We start from the raw sequence: 9,031 nt of genomic DNA, 5'->3' as shown, positions 1-9,031 counted from the left end.
CCCATTAAGGAGACATCACTGATTCCCAAAGAACTTTTGAGTTATGTATGGCAGTACATGTTTTAATCATTTATTTCAATCATGTTTCTCATTCAGCAAGTTGCATAAAAGTTATCAACATCCACAGTGTAAAATCACTTTGTTTCACATATAATTGTGAGTTTCTAAATGCAGTGGGAGTGTTTGATATTTTTTGCAAGTTCTTTATTTTTCTTATTTTCTCTCAAAAATGCAGCAGGTTTCCTTTAAGCATGAATATTTGTTTCAAGGCTTGCTCGCTTTTCTGGAAACTTTGCCCTCCATATAAAGACTGACAATTTTCCTCGCCCTGTTTCCATAGGAGATTTGGCTACACTAGTGCAGAGACAAGTAAAGGACTTTTGACATGACTGGCTTTGGCCTTGTGATTGAACATTTTCCTGGCATCTGAAAGCTAGCTGGTGGCAAGACATTAGCTTTATAAATGGGCCGTGAAGAAATGCATTCAATGAAGAAAACAAAATCTCCAAGAAGATGCAACACATGACAGAGTAGTCTTAGCATCTGCTGTGACTTCTAATTCCAAATAAAACATTTCTTTGAGTTCTTTAGCATTGTAGCCAATTGCTTTATGTGAAGGAGTAGCAACCAGACTGATTAGAAACAAACTGCTCATGTCCATCTGCAGATTGACCTGGAAGTCTGTCTTCCAGGTCCATAGCTGTCCTATGAGGTATGAGCTTCAGCCAGTCTTCCAATTGTCCTAAGGTACATTCAGCAGGGTGAGTGTGCCTTGTCTGTGAGTCAGTCACTGGATTCTATCTGGACAGAAGTGTGACAAATTATTTTCACCTTGACTCATATGTATTTAAACTTCTAAGACTAAAGACAATTGCTATTATCTTTAAACAGACACATCTAACAGGCTTTGACTGGAAGCCAGGTATTCTGCCTTTGAGTTTTTGTATCTTTGGCAGCTCTCAGTATTTTGAAATTACTACTATTCATCTGATAAAAGTTGATTTTATAAAAAACTTACAGAGAGAATTGTTTCTTAGATGTAGCAGTTTACATTTAGTCCAATACTATAGATGACATACTAAATATAAAAGAAGTCAATCAATTGATTCAGGGTTTCAGTTAGTTCTTGGTAGGTCTGGAATAGAACCAACATTCTTTGGCCATTTTTTAAGCTATTCTTTCCTTTATATCACACTGTTTTAAGGATGTGTAATACATTTAATAACAAACTGTGACTGGGCATGATGGTGCACATCTGTGATCCCAGAACTTGGGAAGCGGAGGCAAGAGGATTGCTAGAGTTCAAGGCCAGCCTGGGCTACAAAATGAATTCAAGGCAAGCTTGACCTGCATATCAAAACCCTGTCTCAATACATAGATAAGTAAATAAGTAAATAAGAAAATTGTTGCTGAAATCTACTAAAAGCAGAGAATACTAATTGTTCTTCAGCATCCATTATCCTTTTTTCCTCTTACAAAGATACTTCAAATTTTAATTTGGCAAATGGGCACCAAGAATAAAGACCACATGGCTCAGCTTGCCTTCCCATTATAGGGTGCTGAAATAACTTCCAATGTGTCAGAGAAGAAAAAGTGCTCAGCACAGCTGCCTAGTCACACCCCTAGGGAAAGGGGTAACTTTCTCACTCACAGTAGCAGTGATGTTGTCATCATTCATGTTGGACCATGCTGACAAGGGCAAAATGCTGGAGACACTAGAGAAGGTAGAAAAAAAAAAAATGAGCTCCCTGAATCTATGGAACTCTCTTCTGGTCCTAGATAGTTTCTGCCTAGGCTTTTATGCAAGATAGAAATAAACGTGCATCTTGTTTTAACTGCTGATATTTCTCAGTTGCAGCAACTGAATAGTGTGTTATTAAATAGCTGGTATTAATGTTATGCTGCAAGTTAAGATTTTATAACTACCAAATTTCAATGCAGTAAATGGGCACTACGCTTGTGCAAGTGCTCAGCCGCCTTGGGATTAAAGCATTACCAATGTGTGTTACAGGTGACCGCCTTCCTTTCCCTTCAGAATCCTTACACAGCCTAGCAACGTGGCCTCTAACGTTGTCTCTCTAACCTCATCCCTTTCTTCTCATTCCCAGCTCATTTCTTTGCTATTTGTAAACATATCAGCTTGCTCAGCGCTCCTTCCTCAGGACATATGCTGTTTTGGTTTTGTTATTTCTTTCTTATTTTCCTCTGCAGCAAAAACTTTTGCCTGCCAGGCTACATACGGATATTGTTTCCAGAATTTTAGAATTTTGTTCAATTTTTATCTTTTCCTGAAGTCCTCCCCTGATGACTTCATTACATTTCATTGTCCATTGTCTGGCACTTGCATAGCCTTTGTGATCTTAATTCTTTTCCACTTTATTTGTTTGCCTTTTTTTTTTTTCTTCCTCATAGAACCAAGGCAAGCTTGTTTGTGAGGATGCCTTTGTCCGTGTTCCCAACACACTGAACGGCACTTACATGTCCTGTCTTTTAAATGCGTGCATGAATTAACAAGATTTTAATATATATAATCTAATAATTTTAAGATCTATTTAAGAGAGATTATAAGTATGCTGGTAACTTTATTTTTGGAAGTATTTATAAAAGGGATGGGAAAATTTGTTCGACAGAATTAAAGAAGTACACACTTAGAGAAAATAGATTGTGAGCCCTCAGGAGAGAGCTACATTACAGTTTGGGACTTGATTTTTTAAAAATGGTTTTACAGCGGTTCACTTAATCCCCTATATTCTTCACGGTAAGACTCACATTATTTCCCTTCACGGCAGAAGCCTGTTACTTGGAGCATAATTTTCTTGCCTTAATAAACGTTTTCACTATTACCTTGCCATCATGTCCCATATTTCTTTCTTTGTTGCACCTAAGAACCTGTAAACCAGTCCCTAAACCCCCTAACCCATAGTGATACTTAGTTATTTGGTTTTTCATCTCCACGTTTAGGTCTGCTGCTAATAGATTAGCACTGGCTCTTACAACACTGCTAAACTGACGCACACCCAGACATAGATCTCTTGTTTCTGCTTCAATTTTGTTTCCTACTTCATCAGCATCTCTTCCCTTTTCTCCAGGAATCTGTTTTTACTCCTATTGGAAACTTCCTAAATCCTGTCCTCTTTCTCATATATGAGAGGTTACTTCTTTCCTTCGAAATAATCTATAACTCTCTGTGACACTAAGTGGTATCCTGCCAGTATTGATGATCTTGGAAAATTCAAATTGCTACCTTTGGATCTAATTAAGAAACAAGTTCAAGGGGTTTCAGAGCCCTATGAGGAGGTTACATCAGTGTCAGGAAATGTGAAAGATTTGAAATGAACAAATAGAATCAGCTGGTATTCTAGCTACTATAACCTTTGCCGCTGTTTGCTGCTGGTTTTCTTTGAGTTAATTTGTGCACAAGTGATAATTTTTTCCCTACACAAATACAAATGAGATGTGTCAGCTGGACTGCAATTGATTACTATTGATACTGACTAGTTTTGTATCCCTTTGTACATTTATTTCAGAATTCCTGGTTGTCTTTACTGTATATGTAAAGACTAATTTTTTTGAGGATGTTGCAACATCTTATTTGTTCTTTCATTTACTGAGTTTCATGTAACCTTTTAAGTGTACTAGCTTTATTTTTGAATTTTATTTAGTGATTTTTTAAAAATGTGTCTTCTTCATCAGAAGTGCAATGATGAATTCTCCTTCTGAGCAGGCTATGGAAGGCAGGTCTTTTACATGGTTGCAATATGCATGCAATTCCTTCTTTCTTTGTATATTTAGAGTAGCCTATAACAAAATAAAAGCAATACAAAATAAACATTAAAACAAAGAAACACCAGTCATATTTTTTAACTTACCACTATCCAGTCTTTCATGTCAAAATTCTCAGCTTTAATGATGTTCATAAAAACAATTGAATTAAGAAATCCTACAAACATATTTATAAGAAAAGAACATTTTTAAAATCTTACTGAATCTTTGCCACATGAAATGTTTAGAATTTATCAAAATATTAATATAAGAAATAGACCAACAAATGTTTACAAAACATCTACAATTAGTTTGATCTATGTTAAAATGGAAAATGGACCACACAAGGCTGCTGCTGGAGAAGGCAGAGCCAGATCCAACCCTCTCTCTGTGAATCAGTGCCATTAGCAGACTGGGGGAGGGATGGACCAGGCCTCACCAGGAGGTGATACCGCCTGGAAAACGTATCATTTTCATTGTTTTGCATTCATTGTTTTGTATTTATTGTTCTTATTCTATTCTATTCTGTTTGATTTTCTTTTTTTTTAATATTTTATTTAAAAGGAAAAAAGAGGAAAAAAAGCAGAACAAAACAAAATAGTGTAAGGGTACAAGTAATTCAGAACTACAGAAAAGCAAAAAAACAAAAAAACAGTATGCTATCACCAGTTAATAGATTACTCTCTGTCATCTTAGAAACGGTGTTTCAAGTCACAGGATCAAAGCACACAAAGCGAACATTCAAACAGTGCGAATGCAAGCAGTTGTGTTCAGTAATCCAATCCAAACTATTAATATGGTCTTCTATGCAACACACCTAAACACCCTTGCTGTTGTATCCTTCAGGGCACTTTTCTTTCCCTCTCTTTAGTACAACAAAATTTACACATTTTGTGCTTTATTGCTCCCTTAGATCTTATTACTTTTTTTTTTTGTAAGAGAATAAAATCAAGCATGATAAAACAAAGCTGTCAGTCAAAACCAAGGATAGACATAGCACATGATATAAAAACAGAGTACAAGGTTATCAACAATGGTTACCATAATGCCTCTTGTATCCTTAAGACGAATTGTCTATCTCTTTAGGTATTATAGAGTTAAACATAGCAGTAGAGAACAAGACCAATAAAACCTAAACTTTGTAAGTCTTACAGCACCTCAAAAGAGGATAATAGTCAAACCAGAATGGGCATCATAGTGAATCTTATTGCCTTTATAGTAGTTGCCCATACTCTGATAGTGTCATGCTTTAACCTGTATTGTTATGTTGTTATGCCCCCTTTTATCTCATCCTCTCCCTTATTCATTAAGATATTATTTATTTTTTTAAATTCCTTTTTTAAACTATGGGGAAAAAATAAAAAATCTAGCAGGATATATTATTGTAACTTTTTTGATTTCCTATCAACTTGAAGTCCTGTAATACCCCCGTTATCTTGTTTTGACTGATTAGACTCTGTGCTGCTCTGTATGAAAGTATAAAGTTTGATTTTCATTATGTCTGAAGTATCTGCAGCTATTTTCAAGGCAACAAAACGCATTGTGGTAACCATTGTTGATTTTGTGAAGTTTTGAAGTTGTGTGTCACTTATACTGGCTTATTTTGATTGGTTTTATTTTTCTTGGTTTTATACTTTTTAAAATAAAAACAATAAAGGAGAAGTATTCAATAGAAATTGTCTTTTAAAAGTTCAGAGTTTGAAATTAGTAAACAATTTATGTTGGCTATTTTAGATATATTCAAAGAACTAAACAAAAGAAAAACCCCCACACCTAAAACTAAAAGCACAATGATGTCTCATCAAATGAACAATATTAATAAAGAGATAGAAATTACTGAAAGGATCAGATAAAGTATGATCAATGAAAAAAATAAAATGGAATTTAACCAAGAATTGGTTAAATATTATTTGCATTCATAAAAGTTAATATATGTAGAGTGTTTAAAAATTCTTATGCATAGTAGTATAAATATAATTTCAGGTACTATAACCAACTATTAGAAGTAGAATTGCAGTTGGCATCACAAGAAATCCTTATTATTCCTGTTAATTATATTATACGTCATTAACTGTTCACATAGTAAATATATGTACAAAGTCAAGACAGTGATTGGCTGTCTTTTTAAAGATAGTATCTAAAATTTATTTTCTTCTCAACCTACTTTCTCAAATTACTCTTGATAAGAACTTTTAGCATGTTCTTAATTTTTCCATTGCTATTATTTAAGAAAATTATGGATGAATTTTCAAATCAAGTAATTTTAAGTATTTGGCTTTTACTTAATTCTTTCTAGATTGTAAAGCTGGAGAAATGACATTAAAATACTGAAAAGCTATAAAAAATAACAATACAAATATTAAACAACTAATAATCTGAGAATTATGGATTTATTTTTTGAATAATTGAAAGATGGGCTTAGATACAGAAAATAGCTCTGTTTAATCTTTTTGTTGAGAGGTGAATATAAGAATTATGATTAAATTACACATTCAAAAAACTTGCAGTAAACAACATTAAGAAGAAAATTTCTGAATTAATAGAATTATAATTATATTCAATACTATGAAGTATAATTGATACAGTTTTCAATTTATAAACTCCTAAAGTTAATTTAAATTGACTGAAATCTGAACATTGTCACATACGTTTGGAACAAGAGAAAAAAAAGGGTAAAATAAATTGAAAGAGCAACAGAAATGATTAGTATACTTCAGAATTTGATTTGAGGAGAAAATTAAAATCAAATAAATATAAATAAATAAAAATCAAAGCCATCTTTTATTCAGATATATTGATTAATGTAACAGGATAAATTTTTCACGGTCATCACATAAGATGTTATTTGCTAAAAATGTACCTGGAGAGAAAATGAATCAGTTGAAATGAACGATTAGGGGATAGTTTATATGGTATGTTTTCTCAACAAGATAAAAATTTGTAAAGCTTTGTTATGTTTATTGGTGTTATGGAAAAAATTAGGCATGAATATGTAGAAATTAACATGACTGCTTGTTGAGGGTTTACTGGATATGTACTAAACACTCGGCCAATTAATTTTTCATATTCCACCTCATTTAGTCCTCCAGTCTCCTTGTGTCAGGGCACTGAATTCCGCAGCCTCCTTCAATTATGCTAATGTAAGCTTTCTGCCTTAACTGATGTGAATCTGCTTTGTTATTTTTTATCTTTCATCTCTCTCTTCATAAAGACAGATAATACCTATTGTAATACACTGCTCAGTAGAAGACAAATCAGTCTAAGCATGAAGCCACTGTTTCCTTTTTTTTTTTTTTTTTTTTTTGGTCTTTTTCATTTTTATCAGTACCAAGGATCGAACTCACGACCGCCTGCTTGCAAGGCAGGTGCTTATGCCGCTGAGCTAAATCCCCAGCCCCATCACTGTTTCCTTTTTATAAAACCTATTATTGTATCAGAACCATAATGAATTTTACCTCTTTTTGAGTACAACATATATATGTGAATAACTGCTCTAAGACCTTTTTTAACATGGTGTTATTAAGCTTCCTGGCAATTATGAATGGTTAATTACATACCCACAGTTTTCTCCTAGAAAATATTGGTTCAAACATGCTACATAGATCACCCAGTGCTGCATGGCTGGTAAGTGGAAGGGCCAGGGTTAAAATTATCTTTAGCTTTAAAGCTTGTTCTCTCAATTTAGTATTATATTATTTACCTGGTAAGTAGTAATACAGGCTGCTCTAATTTAATACACACTTACACATGCACACACACACAAATTTATATGTAGTGCATGAAGAGATTCTAAGTGTACCATTCAACAAATTTTATGCATGTGTGTATCTGTGTTATCACACATACACAAGACCTAGAATGTATATTTCATCTCAGAATTCTCTATCATACTACTTCCAATAAATCCCAAATAAATCAGCACAGACTATTTTGATTTTGATTTTTATTACTGTGTAATTTTCCTACTCTTAAACTTTGCATAAACAAAATATTAAATTTCTCTTTTATGATTGACTTCTTTCACTCATTATAATGTTTTAAAGAGTTTTCTATATTGTGTGTGTTAGTTCATCCTTTTTAGGGTCATATTACTTGTATTTTGTTCATTTTTATATAAACATTTTCCATCTTTAATGCTACTATAAGTGAAATATTTTGTTTTTTAAATATTAATTTATATTTCTGCTGGTGCTATATAAACATGGATAAAATTTTTGAGTTGACATATATACTGAAAATGAAAGAATTCACTTATAAGTTCTTATTAGAGGCTGAATTTTATTTCTCCAAATTTGTATGTTAAAGCCCTAACACTACTGAATGTGACCATATTTGAAGACAGTTTTTAAAGAAGTGTTTAAGTGGAAATAAGGCTGTGGTCATTTGATAGATCAAATTAAAATAACACTGAGATTCCATCTCATTCCAGCAAGAATCAAACAATAACAAATGAGGCAGGGCTCTGGAGCAAAAATAACACTTTTTCATTGTTGGTGGTGTGTAGACTGGTGCAACCACTGTGGAAATCTGTGTGGAGATTCTTCAAAAAACTAAAAGTAGATGTTTCATTTGACCCATAAGGCTTTTCTAACAATGGAGTATTACTTTGCTGTACAAAGGATAAAGTTCTGGTATTTTTAGCTAAATGAGTGCATTTTGAGACCATACTCTTAATCAGATACATATTTATAAATATATCATTGTTTCTCTCATAAGACAAACCAAAAGGGTAAATAAGGCCCAAAATGTATAACAGATGTTGTGAAATAGGAAGAAAATGTTCAAATAGGAATGAGGAATAAAGAAGGGGGGGGGAGAAGGAAGGAATGGAAAAGAAAAAAAAGAATAGAAGGACAAAATGGAAACAAAGTTTTTGTAATTAAGGAAGGTAGAAAAGGTTGAGTGGAGGAGTGGAGAATGGGGAAAAAAATATTTCACATACAGGTACAAATTCCCTGTGATGATTATTACGTATTGACGAGGCCAAGAAAGCTCGTTCCATCTGCTGCTTCCCCTCCCCTTCTCCCATCAAATCTAACTAGGTTAAGTTTTAACTTCCTAAAGGCCATAAAACAAAGGCCTGAGGTAATAGCTCCTGACAACCTGGGTCTTCCCTACCCGGTAGCCCCGTCACAAATTGTGTTAATTGCATCAGATTGTATTAGATTGTACATTATTCACAAAAATAGCTTCATTTATATATAGCAATACCTGTAACTTGGTCTTACTGTAAATGTATGCCTTCCTTTCCCTCTGGGCAAAGGATTGA

The 9,031-nt window shown here is 33.5% G+C and overlaps 1 long non-coding RNA gene across 1 annotated transcript in view; it reads right to left on the bottom strand.

The window, feature by feature from the left end:
* Positions 1 to 3,540: 3,540 nt before the first annotated feature.
* LOC134470576 (uncharacterized) overlaps positions 3,541 to 9,031 on the bottom strand; it is a 41,137-nt gene continuing 35,646 nt past the window's right edge. The window contains exon 3 of the long non-coding RNA XR_010039516.1: positions 3,541 to 3,798. This is a non-coding gene — a long non-coding RNA (uncharacterized LOC134470576). The remainder of the gene's footprint in view (positions 3,799 to 9,031) is intronic.

The sequence above is a fragment of the Cavia porcellus genome, unplaced genomic scaffold, assembly GCF_034190915.1.
Source record: "Cavia porcellus strain 051 isolate PalLab524CR breed Dunkin Hartley unplaced genomic scaffold, mCavPor4.1 scaffold_15, whole genome shotgun sequence".
Lineage (NCBI taxonomy): Eukaryota > Metazoa > Chordata > Mammalia > Rodentia > Caviidae > Cavia > Cavia porcellus.
Note: the sequence above shows the minus strand (reverse complement) of the source record. Positions and strands in the feature narration are given on the sequence as shown.